A 15,946-nucleotide genomic window follows, 5' to 3' on the forward strand; every position below is an offset into this window, starting at 1 on the left:
ACGGAACCGGGCTCAGTGCCAGAGACCTGCAGGAGTTGGACCTGCAGGACGGGCTGCAGGAGTTAGATGAGTGGGTGATTGTCATGGAAAGAATGGGAAGAGCTGAGATACTAGAGAGCACCCCTGTGGCCATCCCCCTCAGTAATCGTTATCTTGTGTTGGATGCTGTTGAGGGGATGACCACAGGGGGGCTCTCTGGTATCTGAGCTCTTCCCATTCTTTCCATGACAGTCACCCACTTATATAACTCCTGCAGCCTCGGGGTGACTAACTCCTTGTATCTCCTATCTATCTCCTGCTCACGTTCCATTACAAGCTGTAGGTCATCAAGCCGCAGCTCCAGATCCCTAACACGTTCTCTCAGAAGCTGCACCTCGGTGCACCTGGCACAGATATGGCCATCTGGGAGACTGGAAGATTCCCGTGATTCCCATATCTTACACCCACAGCGAAGTACTAACTCAACAGACATGCTATCGTCCATGCTTATATGCTCAGTAAATTTGTTCACTGCTTAATCGCCTAGAGGAGGAAATGGGATATGAGATGTCCAATCTGCTGAGAACACAGAAACAGAGGAAGGAAATCTAATGACGACGAGGTGATTCTGCATCAAGTAGTTCAAAATGCAGATTTCAAGTAGTAGTTCAAATGGCATTATCTCTAATCCCCGCACAAGGAGTAACATTATGTAATGGGTCGGTGTAGGTACCATCGTACAGGGTACTAATGAGGCTACACATCGAATTCTATGCACGGTTTTAATCCCCAAGCAGAAAGAAATCTTAAGGGTAGCTATGGAGCCAGTCAGAGCGGTTTTACCAGGGTAATACATGGGATGGTTTATCAGCAGAGGTGAGCTAATTTGACCCTGAATTTAGAACACTTTCACAAACAATAGGGTATTTGTGCAGCTTCCTGATAAAGTATCTCTCCTTGTCAGTTAGAGAGGCACAGAAAGGGTTCATTTCAAATGGAGATGTGTGAAAATTCCTGGAATTTTATATTTTCTCTTTAATTTCGCTTTGTGATGAATGAGGTATCTGTCTATTTGAGCGTACAATCTTTGGGATTCACTGCCCTGAGAGTGTGAAGGCCGGTTGGCTGGGTATTTTTGAGGTGGAGATAGATAATTAATTAAGGGCAACGAGGGGAATGGTCACAGGAGCTTTGATCATACACGGTCACAATGAATAATCCTAAAATCATAAAACGCAGCAGGAGAATTTTTCCTGTTGTCTGTTCTAAATGGAGGTCCCGCTAATCTGTCGGCGTGTTCCCCTGGTCCCCAACTACAGGAAAAATACTCTCGACATGCACTCTTTCTCGGCTTTTCAGTATTCGAGAGCCTCCCTCATTTTTTTTCTAAACGCTATCGGATACAGGCCCAGAGACATCGAATGCTCCTCATGCGTTAACCCTGTCAGTCTCGGAATCATTTTGATGAGCCTCCTCTGGACTCAGTCCAATTCCAGCACATTTTTCCTGAGATGAGTCCCTACACTGGTCATGATAGTCCGTGTGGTTTATCCAATGCCTGATAACGTCTCAACATTGTATCATTATGAATAGTCCTCTGGTAATGAACCCTAATGATGTATCTTGTTGTACTTTCCCCTCTCGAGGATGGTCCCAAAGAGGGTGCCAAGCCTGCTTCACCAGAAAGGGGAAAAGCCCGCGCGCCGGACGGGACTGTGAATGCGCGCCCCCTACAACATTCCCGCCCGGGGAGGGCGGGATCAGGAAGGCTTTAAAGCGAAGCCGCAAAGTTTGAATAAATGTCTTTTGCAACTGCAGCTCACCGACTACGTGTCGTTATTTCAGCGCAGCGTGTAGCACACCGCTACATCCTTATGAATAGTCCTCTCGTACTGAATGGTGACATCACATTTACATAACTCTAAAGGTGCATGGCCAGAGTGGAGAGTAGGAGAGGCGATGGGCAGTGATTTTTTTTTTACTGGACGGAGAAATCAATATTCATGCCTTCAGGTTGAAGCTGCGCAGGTGGAATCTGATGTGTTTCTCTTCAACCCTGAGGCTGTCAATTTGAGCAACTCCAGCCATTGCTATTCTGCCATCATCCCTGATAGTGTTCTCCCATACCTCCGCAGTTCCCCTCACTCCACTAATAATGATGACTTGTTGAGCCTTTCCCATCTCAAAGTGCAGGGTGAATTCTAACATGTTATGATCACTGCGTTCACATGATTCCTTTACCATAAGCTCCCTAATCAAATTTGGTTCATTACACAGCACTCAATACAGAATTAACTTTTCCTTAGTTAGCACAATTACAAGCTGTTCTAAAAGGCATCGATTAGGTATTTTCCAAATTTCCTCTCTTGAGATCAAGCACCTACCTGATTTTCATCATGTAGCTCCACCCATCCCGCTCATGGACTGTTTGTCCTACTCCCATCGGGGGTAGACTAGGCAGCATCCTCACCAGGACTACCAGACTCTAAACAGCTACTTTTCCTAAGCAGTAAGGCTGATAAATATCTTTACCCACTAACCCACCATTCCACACGACCTCTATTTTATAATTTCCTGTCTGTCATCTTATCTTCAGGCATTCTGTGCCGAGTGTCACTTTATGGATATACAATCCATCCGTGCACAGTATATAAGCTGAAGATATATGTTGTTACATTATTGGTTTTGTGTTGCATTGGAGCCGGAATAATAATTATTTCGACCTCATTTACACGTGTTTGCTAAAAGGGAATTAAACAACCTTGAATCTTGAATAAACATTTCAGCAGGCTGCAGCGCCACATTTCTGTCTCTCAGCGTTATTGCGGCAGAGCGCCACCTGGTGACAATAGAGTGAACAAATCAGGGGGTCCTGTTATTGTGGCAAATCACCACCAAGTATAAGAGTTGTCCACGAAAGAGAGAGTTTTACAGCGATAAGGAGAGGTGTAGGGGCTGGAAGCCAACTCTGCAAGTGGATGAAGTGCTAGATCTGCCCCAGACCACTCTCCTCACCACTAGTCAGGGTCACAAACAGTCCTTCCATATGAGGCAACTTTTCAACATCGTGCCTGTCGGGTCATTTACTGTTTCCAGTTTTCCAGGTGTGGCCTCCTCGACATTAGTGAGACCCGATGTAGGCTGTGCATTCTGCACTCTGTCCTGATGAGATTCGGCAGATGTTGGAGATGCAGAGTAACATACACAAAATGTTGGAGGAAGACAGGAGGTCAGGTAGCTTCTATAGAGGAGGATAAAGCAAAACAGAGATTTCCTGCCGAGACCCTTCATCGGGACTGGAAGTGGGGAGAAGCCGGAATAAGATGGTGCGGGGAGTGGAAAGAGTCCAAGCTGGTAGATGATAGGTGAAGCCAGATATGACTGAAGCTGAGTGGGTGGGAGATGAAGTGAGACGCTGTGAGGTGGTAGGCGGAAAATGCAAAGGGATGAAAAGAAGGAATCTGATAGGATAGGAGAGCGGACCATGGGGAAAAAATAAGTAAAAGATGAACCAGAGGGAGAGGATCCACAGTGGAGAAGAGAGAAGTGGGGAGACAGAATGGAGGAGACGGGCGTGTGGGCTGATGAAAAGAAAAGGTGGAGGTAGAAGTTAAAGACATCGATGTTCATGCCATCGGGGAGTAAACTACCCGGATGTTCATATGAGGTGCTGCTCCTCCAACCTGAGAGTGAACTCATCGTGTTAGTTAAACAATGAACCGGAAAGGACAGTGGATTAATAATTTTACCCTGGAATCCCTATTTAATCAATCCTCTCTCACCTTAAACCGGTGCCGTCTGGTTGTTGATTCCACAAAAGTGGGAAAAGGACTGCACACATTCCCCATTTCTGTACACTCAAAGCTTGGAACAAGGTCAGCCTCAATCTCCTGTACTTCAAGGTGTGAATTCCCAAACTTCCCAAATTCTCTCCAGAACCCAGCCCCTCGAGTACCGGCACCATTCTCGTAAATCTCCACTGTACTCAGTCCAGCTTGACGTCCTCACTCCTGTAGCAGAACGACCAAAACTGAATACACTAATCCAGACATGGATACCCTAACAGTACTCTAACCCTAATGTAACCTCACTAGCCTCTTCTTCAGACCATGAAGCATGAGATATGAGACAGTGGCTGCTCAGCCAATCGAGTCTGTTCCGCCATTCCTTCATGTCCAATTGATTATCGATCTCAACCCCATTATCCCGTCTTCTCCCCACAATCTTTCACCATCCATTTAAAATACACTCAATGACTTGACCTTTACTCCGTCCGTGGCAATGAATTCCAAATATTTACCAGTCCCTAACTGAAGAAATTCCTCCTCATCTCTGCTTTCAGTGGACGCCCTGTATATTGAGGCCGTGGCCTCTGGTCCCAGACTCACACAGTGTGAGGTGAATCTTCTTCACAGCTACTCTGTCAAGGCCTTTCAATATTTAATAGGTTTCAATTAGATCCCCTCTCTTTCTTCTGGACCAGCGAGTACAGGGTCAAAGCCATCTAATTGTCCTCATACATTACCTCTTTCATTCCTGGAATCATTCTCGTGAACCTTCTCGGGATTCGCTCCAATACGAGCACATCTTTTCTTAGATAAGATGTCGGAAACTGCTCACAATACACCAAGAGCGATCTGACCAATGCGTTATAAAGCTACAGTATCACATCCTTGCTCTTACATGCTAACGTTACAGTTGTCATCCTTAATCAACTCAATCTGCAAGCAAACGTTTAGGGTCACCTGCTCAAGCACACCCAAGTATTATGAACATCTGATTTTTGATTTTTCTCTCATTTATTTTTTTCTACGCCCTATCTCTTGCATTGTACATGAATGTACACTTGCATACGCGGTATTTCTCTGCACCTTCGTTGCCTGTTCTCCAAATCTATCGAAGTCCTTCTGCATAATCTCGATTTGTTCTAAAGTACCTGTCCCATACCTATTTTTGTATCAACTGCAAAGTTCCTCATAAAGGTATCAATTCCGTCCTCCATATCATTCAGACTTTACAAGAAAAGATGCCGTTTCAATACTGACCCCTACGGAACACCATTAGTTACCGACAGCAAAACAGAATTGTCCACATTATTCTGACTCTTTCTCCCTTGTCAGTCAGCCAGTCTTCGATCCAGACAAGTATCTTTCCCGTAATTCCATGAGCTGTCATCTTGTTAAGCAGCCTCACGTGCAGCACCTTAGAAACATAGAAAATCTGCAACAAAATACAGGCCCTTCGGCTGTGCTGCAAGACAGCAGTATCTGGACTAATTCTCCTCCTGGGGAGGAGTGAAACACTTTGTAGTTATAGCAGAGACTGAGACACATGAGAACAGGCTGAAAAAACTGAGGCAACGAAAGCTGCGTTCGCACACGTCCGACTGATCCGGCCCGCATGAAGCTGCATTTTGCTCAATCCGGCCCGTGCCCTAAAATGAGTTTGACACCCCTGGACCACAGTGTCTCTGCGACACTACCTTCGTCAGGTCCCTGTAACATAACATCACCGATATAGTGGTGTATTCTGACGTTAGTCTCCAAATCACGCACCACTATCCCGTGGCATAAGATAGGACTATGAACATACCCCTGTGGCAAACGAGTAAAGGAATACTGCCAACTGTTCCAGGTGAACGCGAACTGCTCCTGTGATTCCTCCTTCAAGAGAATCGAAAAGAAGGGGTTGGCAAGATCAATAACAGCATATCATCGACCATCTGTATCATCCGTAATATGATCAACCATCGTCCCTATGTCAGGCATAGCGGAACTCGGCGGGGGAGAGTATCGATTCAATTCTCTATAATCAACAGTCATTCGACAGGACCCGTCTGTCTTCTTTACCGGCCAGACCGGGCTATTGTACAGGAACGTGGCAAGTCTTAATACCACAGCTTGCTACAATGAGGCAACAGTATCAGTTATTTCGCTGTGTCGCCCCGGTATCCGTAATTGTAGAATTGACGAAATCTGCGTCGGTGGGGGGATAATCAGGGGCTTCCACTTAGCCCTTCCGACTACCACCTGCATGCTCCAGATCCCAAAATTAAAGGACCCTTCAACTGCATTCCGCGCAATGCATTCATTCCTGAGATACTTTCGGAGGTTTCATCAATCAGGACAGATACAGAACGCGGTGCGTTGTCGGCGATCGTTACATCCCCTATCCCTTCAATATTATACTCCAGTCCCCTCCACATATCGGGATCGCCCGGGATCACAGTATGACCTGCTCCCGTATCCACCAGAGCAACAGATCGTAGATCATTTCCCTTAGCCCAGTGGACACCCAGAGGTACATAAGGCCTAGGGTCCTCCCGGGTCCACATCAAATTAATCTTCAATGTCGGAGGAACGCGGACAGCCCCCTAGGTCCGGAAGAGGTTGTGAATACGCCATTTCCCGGTCTCCTCCTGTATGGCCTTCTTTCCTACGTCCTGCAGTTCAGCTAACGATGGTACAGTGAGGAGGCAGGAGGAGCAGGAGGGGCAGCCGGCGGCTTCCGAGCTTTCATGTGCTCATGATACACAGCATACAATACACTAATCGGTAAACCGCCAATATTGTCTTTACTGAGGCCTGCTTTCAAAAGAGTCGTGAAAATCTCCCTGAACGTTAGGGCGGGTTTCTGTCATGGTTCTGGTTGGCTGTACCTCTTTAACGCTTCTTTCGCCCTGATTATACCCTAATTTCAGTCATTAAATTTCCATTTACAGCTGGTTCACTTAATTACAGCACACCTGGTTTTCATCAGAGACTGCAATAAGTCCGATGGCGTCACTATCCCGGGTTGCCAGTTTGTTGGTCTATTCTCGTGAGCTACTTCGTTCCCTTGTCCGATTAGAACCGTTAGTTCTTAGTTCAGCCCTAATTTCAAGATAGTCCCTGTAAATCCCGTCTCCGTGTCAAGATTTCTCCGGTTTGCTGTTCTACGTTCACGTCTACGCCAGCCTCCCCGACTCAGCCGACGTGCCGGTGACCTGCACTGGGGTTCTCCTCAGTCGCCCCGTGCGACAGAACATACTGGCCACAATGAACCCAGCCAACGCGAATTCCTTGCAACAAGCCCTCGCCAGCCAGGCCTCCCTCTCCGGCATGTCATGGAGAACCTCCGTTCCCTGTCAGTGAACGTAAGAAAGATCAGTTAACAGATCGACCGATTATCTACCCATCTGACCCCGTCGTCTCCGGGAACTCTGTCTGACCAGCCCAGACAGCCTGTACTGACGACGCCCAATGCGTCAACAACACGTCCGCTAAGAGAGACACACGTACCTGAACCAGAACCCTGCGCCGGAGATCTGGGGAAGTGCCGGGCTTTGCTACTGCAATGCTTCTTGTTGTTCGAGCAGCAGCCATCCACGTACGCCATGGACATATCAAAAATAGCTTACGTTATGGGGTTGTTGCAAGGAAATGCCTTAGCATGGGCCACCGCGATTTGGGATAATCAGCCAGAGACCTGCTCTTCCTTCCCCAACTTCATCTCAGAAATAAGGAAGATTTTTGACATCCCGTCCGCGGTAAACAATAGACAGTAGGTGCAGGAGTAGGCCATTCGGCCCTTCTAGCCAGCACCGCCATTCACTGTGATCATGGCTTATCATACACAAGCAGTACCCCGTTTCTGCCCTCTCCCCATATCCCTTGACCTCACTATCTATAAGAGCTCTCTCTAACTCTCTCTTGAAAGCATCCAGAGACTTAGCCTATACTGCCCTCTGGGGCAGAGTATTCCACATATCCACCACTCTCTGGGTGAAAAAGTTTTTCCACTTCTCTGTTCTAAATGGCCTACCCCTTATTCTTATACTGTGGCCTCTAGTTCTGGACTCACCCATCAGCGGGAACATGCTTCCTGCCTCCAGTGTGTCCAATCCCTTAATAATCTTATATGTTTCAATCAGATCCCCTCTCATCCTTCTAAATTCCAGTGTATACAAGCCCAGTCACTCCAATCTTTCAACATATGACAGTCCCGCCATTCCTGGAATTAACCTTTTGAACCTACGCTCCACTCCCTCGATAGCAAGAATGTCCTTCCTCAAATTTGGAGACCAAAACTGCACACAGTACCCCAGGTGGGGCTCACCAGGTCCCTGTACAGCTGCAGAAGGACCTCTTTACTCCTATACTCAATTCCTTATGTTATAAAAGCCAGCATTCCATTATCTTTCTTCACTGCCTGCTGTACATGCATACATGCTTTCATTGACTAATGTACAAGAATACCTAGATCTCGTCGTACTTCCCCTTTTCCTACTTTAACTCCATTTAGATAGTAATCTGCCTTCCTGTTCTTGCCACCAATGTGGATAACCTCACATTTATCCACATTCAACTGCATCTGCCATACATTTGCCTACTCACACTACCTGTCCAAGTCACCCTCCGTTCTTATAACATTTTCCTGACATTTCACACTGCCACCCAGCTTTGTGTCATCAGCAAATTTTCTAATGTTACTTTTAATCCCTTCATCTAAATCATAAATTTATATTGTAAATAGCTGCGGTCCCAGCACCGAACCTTGCGGTACCCCACTGGTCACAGCCTGCCATTCCGAAAGGGACCCATTAATCGCTACTCTTTGTTTCCTGTCAGCCAGCAAATTTCCAATCCATGTCAGTACTCTGCCCCCAATACCATGTGCCCTAATTTTGCCCACTAATCTCCTATGTGGGACTTTATCAAAAGCTTTCTGGAAGTCCAGGTACACTACATCCACTGGCTGTCCCTTGTCCATTTTCATAGTTACATCCTCACAAAACTCCAGAAGATTAGTCAAGCATGATTTTCCCTTCATAAATCCATGCTGACACGGACATCGTTCTACTGCTATCCAAATGTGTCGTAATTTCCTCTTTTATAATAGACTCCAGCATCTTTCCTTCTACCGACGTCAGGCTAACCGGTCTATAATTCCCTGTTTTCTCTCTCCCTCCCTTCTTGAAAAATTGGGACAACATTAGCCACCCTCCAATCAGCAGAAACTGATCCTGAATCTATAGATCATTGGAAAAAGATTACTAATGCGTCCACGATTCCTAGAGCCACCTCTTTAAGTACCCTGGGATGCAGCTAAGCGTCTACTCACTCTCCGTCAAGGCTGACGTAGTGTTGCCGAATACTCCGTGGAGTTCTGGACGCTAGCAGCCGACTCGGGTTGGAATGATGAGGCACTGCAGCAGCTATTCCGGCAAGGCCTCTGTGATAAGGTAAAGGACAAGTTGGCTGCTAGGGATGACACTAACAGCCTGGATTCAGTTATCTACCTGGCCACCAGGTTGAAAAACCGACTCGGAGAACGTCAGAGAGAGAGAGAGAAACGGTCGTCCTACTCCTTTGGCACCCCATGGCACGCTTTAACATCTTCTCCCAGCCCTACCTTCTCTCCTCTTCCCGTCCGTAGAATAGCACCCGACCCGGCCGTTTCCACCACCCCGGGAGAGGAACCAATGCAGCTGGGATGGAGCCGTCTTTCTCCCACAGAGCGACTCCGGGGATTCAGAGCTGGGGATTGTTTCTGTTGCGGTCAGTCTGGCCATTTTCGTGCTACCTGTTCCCTTTGGCCAAAATGGAGGGCTCACCAGTAGAAAGGGGGATGCTGGTGAGTCAGACAATATTAGCTTCTGTTCCCCAATCCGGGATGCAGATCCAAGCTACTGTAAGCTACAGCCAACAGTTCCTGTACTTGAGAGAATCCGGTGCTGAGGGGAATCTGTTGGATGAAAAAATTGCTTCCTAGGCTGGAATTCCTCGGGAGCCGTTGAGTACCCCTCTGGAAGCCCGGGCACTGGACGGAAGACTTCTGGCCCGAATAACTCACCGTACACCACCACTGTCTTTGATCCTCGCTGGGAGCCATCGGGAGCAGGTACAATTTAACTTAATTTCCTCTCCTCAAGCTCCTATAGTTCTTGGGTACCCTGTTAAGCCGGCATAATCCTTATATTGATTGGTCCGCCTGGAAGGTAGCCAATTGGAGTCCGTTTTGTCTCTCCACTTGTCTACAGTCGGCCCTTTCCCCTGTAAGAACCGCCACGACCTCATCTGCCGTTGAACCCCCCGACTTGTCCATGGATCCAGCGGAATACTACGACCTGGGACAAGTGTTTAGTAAACAACGCGCCCTTTCCCTGCCTCCACACCGACCATACGATAGTGCAATCGACCTTCTCCCCGGAGCCCATCTACCCACCAGTCGGCTGTATAACTTGTCCCAGCCAAAGAGGATTGCAAAGGTGGGTTTCATCAGTGAATCTCTCGCGGCGGGCATTATCCGACGCTCATTCTCCCGGGTGGGCGCAGGGTTCTTCTTTGTGGGGAAATAAGGATGGTTTTCTCCGTTCCTGCATCGACTACCGAGGTCTAAAACATATAACCATAAAGAACAAGTACCCACTGCAGCTTATAAGTTCTGTGTTCGAACCACTTCACGGAGCCGCCATCTTCTCGAAGTTGGACCTGCTAAGCGCCTACCATATGGTCCGAATAAAGGAAGGGGGCGAGTGGATGACGGCATTCAATACCCCTTTAGGCCACCTCGAGTACTTGATTATGGCTTTCGACCTCACCAATGCCCCCACGGTTTTTCAAGCCTTGATTAACGATGAACTAAGAGACTTTATTAACCGCTCTGTCTCTGTCTACCCAGATTAGATCCTAATATTTTCCAGCTGTCCCCAGCAACACTTTCATCATGTCCGTCAAGTCCTGCAGAGACTGGAGGAGAAAACAATATTCATAAAGCCGGAGAATTGCGAATTCCACGTCCCCTCGGTCAGCTGCCAGGATTATATTATCGACAGCGGACAGGTGATATCCCTGAACAATTCTAAATGACTCCCTTCACCGTGTATCTCTGCACTTTTATGTTTGCCGATTCTGTTATCTGTTCCTCAATGTGCCCCAGAGTATGAGTTTATTCGAGTGATGTCCCACTCGTAAATAATATCACAATCATTTCGATGTTCTTCGTTCACTCAGCTTCAGGAATAAAATCGGCTGATACCGCTGACACTCATTGCCCGGTGTGTTACCAGCACAACCATCAATACGTTTGCCTCTGGTGTAAATACTGGAGGGATATTTTTCTGTCATTTATGGATTCAACTCAGTAAACAGATGACTTTATCTGCTGCTTTATCATAAAATACCGGTTTACTTGGGGTTATCTCGAAACTGCCCTGGTGGAAGTAAACGCAGGACATTTAAACAAGGTGAGGCACCAAGTAATTTCAAATTAGAAACCATTATCACCAGAGAAACACATACAGACAGACTGACAGACAGAGACACACACACTTAGAGGCACACGCACACACACATACTCACGCTCACGCATACACATACACACAGACAGACACACACACACACACACAGGCAAACACACACACACACACGCACACAGACACAGACACACACACACACACATACTCACGCTCACGCATACACATACACACATTCTCCATCTTTCACTCGCACACGCACACCCTCTCACACTCATACACACTCACTTTCCATCTCCCGCTTTCTCTCCAACTGTCTCTCTCTCTCTGTCACACACACGCACTCACTTCCTCCATCTCTCTCCCTCTCGCTCTCTCTCTCTCTCTCTCTCTCTCTCTCTCTCTCTCTCTCTCTCTCTCTCTCTCTCTCTCTCTCTCTCTCTCTCTCTCTCTCTCTCTCTCTACCTCTCTCTCTCTCCCTCCCTCACACGCTCGATCTCTCGCCCCTTCATGTATTAAACTATTTGTCGATGTCTCTGTTCATGCCTTTCTCTCCCGACACCGAAGGCTTCAAACAAGATATTATACGGTTGAACTTGCAAGTTGATTAAGGGACAGAGAAAAAGAAAACAGAAACGTCATTTAAACGGTCGCACGGAATGCAACGGTAGCCTCATGAATGAAAAAAAAAATCATTGGGTTGGGGGAACAGAGAGTACGTTTCAATCCGGAAATGAAGAGAGGGCTGATTTGCAATCCACTTGAAATACAAATTATTGAGAGGAAACGATAGCAGTGCAGGGACAATCAACAAACGGGAGACATTCAGTCCGGTTATATGAGAGTGTGTGTTTCATTCTCCACCTGCCTGTCGCGGGCAGAGTGCGAAGAGGGGCGGTTCATTTTGTACCCATCGGTCTCCAGTGCAGTGTGAGACTGTACGGTTCATTTTGTAGATATCAGCCCCTGGTATAAACTGAGAGTGTGGGTGTCACTCTCTGGTTCAGTGAATTCATTCTATAAATACCAGTCTCTGCTACAGTGCGAGAATGTGGGTTTCATTCTGTATCTGTCAGTCTCTGCTGCAGTGCAGTGTAGATGTGTGGGTTACATTTGTGTCTGTCAGTCTCTATTGCAGTGTGAGAGTGTGGGTTTCATTTTGTGTTTGTCAGGCTCTGCTCGAGCGGAAGGTGTGTCGTCTCCGTCCAGAACCTGCGCACATCTGATACAGTGTGAGCAGGCGTATAATTTTCTCCAACTTTCCAGCTCTTCCTCAAATCAAGTAAATATAGTAAATCTAGTAAAAAAAAAAGAAGTAAAAAAAGATTCTGTATTCCCAGAACTATTTGTTAGGACAAGCGTCTTCTGCAGTCGGCTATGTTAAACGTGTGAGATGGACAGTGCACTTATGAATGATGACGTGTTATGGAGCAGTACGCCCTGTGTAATAGATTCATATGGCAAACAGACCGTTCGGCCCGTCTTCGTTGCTCAACCACATAGAGCCATGTGATTAGCGCCTGATCTGAAACTTTCTATGGCTTGGCAACACAAATCTGTACACGTTGTATGAAAATAAAGAGAATATTGAAATTAATTAATTTAAGTAAATAAGTGCCTAAGTAAGATCAGAATTTGGTAGGAACAAACCTCTGAAATACAGCGCGTGTCATGTTCCAGCAACATTTATGTGAATATATTTCACTGAGCAATTCGAAATTGCTACCTTCACCGTGTATCTCTACACTCTTATGTTCCGCGATTCTGTTATCCATTCCACTATGTGCACCTCAGTATGAGTTTGTTCGAGCGATGTCTCACTCATAAATAATATAATATTCGTTTATATATAATATGACAGCCTCAGCTAGTGCGTAATATGTTTTGTATATTTCTCATGGTGTGTGATGTGACGGTGCAGAAGAAGCTGCACTCTGTGCCTGACCCCGTGTGAGTGTATGATGGGACAGTGCCGAGGGAGTTTCACTGTTTTGGGACATCCGTGATATACTGTATTTAATCAAGGACTAATGCTGTCGAACCCCTGTCATGCTATCGCGATTGCGTTACTGCGCTGGACCTGCGCTGGGTCCTCGGAGATATTGTCGCCTGAGATTTTTACACTGCTCTCCGTGCCCACTGCTGAGCTGTGCAGGGCGCCCAAACTTTTGTTTCGGACTCTTTCCCTTTTTTGTCATTTTGAAACTGTAAAAGATGGAAATAATAAAAAAAAGTAATCTTGCTTAAAATATTCAATAAATGTGTCATCTTTAACTTTTTGTCTTTTCGATATCAGGTAATTTTTATCCGCTTAGCTGCTCACAGTAACATAAATTTTGACCAGGGGTGCCCAAACATTTGCATGCCACTTTATTTTGGTTATTTTTGTGCTGCAATTTATTCCTGCCACAATTTCTTCCTTTCACATTTCCCCCGACAAGTCAATCTCCGAAATCACATGCAGTGTGAATCATTTGTGAATGATTCCCTCATTCGTGTGTCTCCATCCATTTCACAGTTTCAAAATACATATATTTTAATATTTTAAACATGTGAAATTCCGCACATGATGTAATCCAAAGCAACTCACAAAACGCTGGAGCAACTCAGCAGGTCAGGCGGCATCTGTGGACATGAATAAACAGTTGACGATTATTCCATCATCTACCCGAGACCTTTCTTTGCGTCTGGCAAGTAAGCGGGGAGACGCCATAGTAAATAGCGTGGGGAGGGAAAAGAAGAAGCGAAATGCGTATAAAAGATAAATCACTGGAGCGGTCTCAATCTGTTAAGAGGGGACAGAGGAGCACAGGGAAAACGGAAGCAGGACGGCGACGACGTGTGAGGTGATAGGCGGGTGGGAATAAACATGAAGCCAGAGTGATGAATAGAAGTAGAGGGAAAGAGGAGGAATGTTTTTAACCGACACTCATGACATCAGGTTGTTGATCCTCCGTCTTGAGTTCATTCTCACCGTGGCACAAGAATAAGCCATGAACCGAGAATATCGGGTCGGGATAAGGAAACAGAATTCTAATGTCTGGACACCAGAAAGCTCCGCTTTTAACGGCTGGAGCGCTGGTGCTCGACGAAGTGAAGCCCAGTTCATCACGGGCCTCGCCAACGTGGAGACGGCCGCAACACATCAGGAGAAGTGTTACCTCACCTTGAAGACTTGTCCGGGGGAGCTGAATAGGAGGAGGTGAATGGCAGGTGTAGTAGGCTGACCGCTTGCAGGGAAAAGTACCGTGAGAGAGATCAGTCGTGAGGGAAAGATGACAAAGGGAAATCACTCCCGAGTGATCCCTCCCGACAACGGAGTGCTGGGGTTGGCAGGTAGTGATATGTGTCTTTGAGCGATCCCTTTAAAAATATGGTCGGCCTATCCGCGCTCACCTAACCTTCCCACCGCCTTAACAGCGACAGTGTTCCTTTTGTCCTTATCTAGCACACAATGTCAACCCGAATTCAACATATTCTACATTTCAATTTCCACCATCCTACCAGGAATCTTATGTTTATTTCTCCCCCACCCCCGATTCTCCGCTTTCTGCACGGTTCAGGTGCAAGGCCTTTTAATACTGTTTGGGAAGCCTCCAACCTAATGGCGTGAATATCGAGTCTCCTTCCCGTAAAAATGCTCCATCGCTGCTCTGTTCTATTCCCCACACTGGCCTCTTCTCTCTTTCCTATCACCCCGTCGTGGTCCCCTCCTTCTTCCCTTTCTCATATGGTGCATTTTCCTCTCCCATCCGAGTCCTTCCTCTCCAGCCCTTTAGCTTCCCTGTCCTGTTGGCTTCACCTGTCACCTTCTTGCTCTTCTCCTTCCCCTCCACCAGCTTTTCTATTCTGCCGGCTTCACCCTTCCTTTCCGATTCTCAAGAATGACATTGGACAGAAACGCCAACTATTTTATTTGTTCACTTCCGTGAATACTGTCTAAACAACTGAGTTCCTCCAGCATTTTGCGTGTGCTGCTTTTAATATTTGGTGGTGAGATATCGTGCCGGAGCTTCCGATTCGAATTTGTTATTGCAGTGTTCCTTCTGAGCCAGTGATGGCTCGCTGTATTTCAATGTTGAACTTGCGTTAAAAGCTGCTCCCTATAATGTTCAGGTTGGTAATGACTATGGAAACTCACACTCATATAATGAGTTTCAGAAGCCAGGAACTCCCATCCTTGCAGCTACAACAATTTGGAACTAGTTACTGTCATGAACACCAGGTTGTCATTGTTCTAACTATGTGATTTTGAGATGGTCATGTGTCTAATATTACATTGCAGGAAGACAGTATTGAATTTATTCGTCAGTTTTACGGCTCCGGGTTGTGACTCGGAAAGGAAAGGCTGCACCTGCTTGAAACAATTGGGCTGGCAAAGGTAATGGAACCGAATGATCAGAGTTGCAGATGACAACAGATGAGTCTGTATCAGGGCAGCGTGGGTGTCAGGAAGTGTTGAAACCAGGGTGTTGTGTCCGTCCATCTGGGAAGAATCTGGAGCGACACGGATAATCAATGGACAACATTCTGACCTCCTTCTTGAAAGTAGAGGAGACGTATGCTGGTCAGATGGACCGTCAGTTTCGGATCCGTTTCCAAATGAGAGTGAGAAGGGAAGTCAGCACCTGCTTCAGCTGCTGTCTGAACTTAGTCTGGCTGACGGCGTAAAGAGCGGTGTTCGTGCAGCAGCTCAGAAGTTGCAGCATGTAGCACAGATCATTGTAAAAT

Source organism: Hemitrygon akajei, unplaced genomic scaffold (genome assembly GCF_048418815.1).
Source record: "Hemitrygon akajei unplaced genomic scaffold, sHemAka1.3 Scf000146, whole genome shotgun sequence".
NCBI classification, from domain to species: Eukaryota; Metazoa; Chordata; class Chondrichthyes; order Myliobatiformes; family Dasyatidae; genus Hemitrygon; species Hemitrygon akajei.